This window comes from Dryas octopetala, chromosome 3 (assembly GCF_963921425.1).
Source record: "Dryas octopetala chromosome 3, drDryOcto1.1, whole genome shotgun sequence".
NCBI classification, from domain to species: domain Eukaryota; kingdom Viridiplantae; phylum Streptophyta; class Magnoliopsida; order Rosales; family Rosaceae; genus Dryas; species Dryas octopetala.
The window spans coordinates 13,622,496-13,624,147 of NC_141368.1; positions in this window are offsets into that span (position 1 = coordinate 13,622,496).

Here is a 1,652-nt window from a genome sequence, read left to right on the forward strand (position 1 = left end):
ATATCCCATTTATGGATAGCAAAGAAATTAGCTTATCCTGACAACTTTTGTACGGAAGAATTAAGAAAGCTAAATAAATATCATAATTGACAAAGACAAAGTTTTTGTTAAAATGAGAATTAGGATTAAATATCCAGTACGTGTAACTATTTTTTTATTATTTTTTTTAAAACATAAATGTTTTATCCTTTTTGTTGGTATCTAACCCAAATGACGTACATAACCAGTAGTTTGGGCCACAAATCAGGCCAATACTCTACTATATAGTGACCCCTATGTTGTAAATCTCAAATGGAATCCAAACATTAAAAAATAACAGCTAAATAAACTAATTAAATTGTCATGTAGTCATAATTTAGTTCATAAAAAAAAAAAAAAATGGGATGAATGTTCGAATGCTCAAACAAGCACTTGGCGAGAGTTTAGGCAACTTTTCAACTAGTATTGAAGTTTAAATGCTAAAAGAAAATTTAGTATTTAAAGTGAATATAATATGTCCATTCAGTATATAAACCAAAATGACCCCTTTTTTATGTAAGTTCTGGAAGAAATTTTCATAAGCAAATTTCGAGCCCAAGCTAGGTTTATGAACTGTGAATTATTTGAACAATATGATTGCCTACTATCAAAGAATAAAATTTCGGGTTTCGAGAAAATTTCGATGGAAATTTTGATCGAAATTTCGAAGATTTTTAAATTTTGACAAAAATTAGACGGAAATTGCTATTAAAATACGAAAATTTTGAAGGAAATTTTACTATATATTTATTTAACATATTATCTACTAAATTGATAAAAAACATTGAAGAAACTAAATTTATAATAAGTTTCATGTGATATAAGATGAATATAATGCACACTGGAGACAAATACTGTTAAATAAAATTAGTATAATGAATAAATGAAATTAATATATTATTTATACTCTATAATCTATACACTAACCTCTATATATTTTATAATCTATAATCTATATTGTTTAGGATATGGTATATGATATTAGGGTTTAGACCCTTTAAAGTATTTTAAATTATTTTTTATATAGAAATATATTAGAATTTACTAGTTTAGGGTTTAAAAACAACTAAACAAAACTCCAAAACGACCAAACGAAACCCCAAACCATTTTTTTTCTTTACAATGGCCCAAAAGCCCAAAATCCCAATCAACCCTAAACCTTTTAATTTTTTTCTTTTTTTTTTTTAATTTCCTTTTTTTTTTTTGTCTTCTTTTTCTTTCATTCCTTTTCTTTTTATCTTTTTTTTTTTTATCTTTTTCTTTCCTTCCTTTCCTTTCCTTTCTTTTCCCCGAGTCTCTACTGTTTTTTCTTCTTCTTCAGTTCTTCTTCATCATCTCTCTCTCTCTCTCTCTCTCTCTCTCACTCACACTCTCTCTCTCTGCATCTCCATCACCCTCACCCTTACCTCTTTCCCCTCATCTCCCCCCTCGCCGTCCCCTGCCGTCGCCCCTCTTTCTCCGTCGATCTCCCCCCTGCCGCCCCCTTGTCACCACCCCATTTTTCTCCCAAAACCCAGCCTCCTCTCCAAAAACCTAGCATTCAAAAACCCAAAACCAGTTCTTGATCTCACTGCCGAAATTTTGAGGATTTCGGCAAAATTTTCAATAATTTTGACGAAATTATCACGAAATTT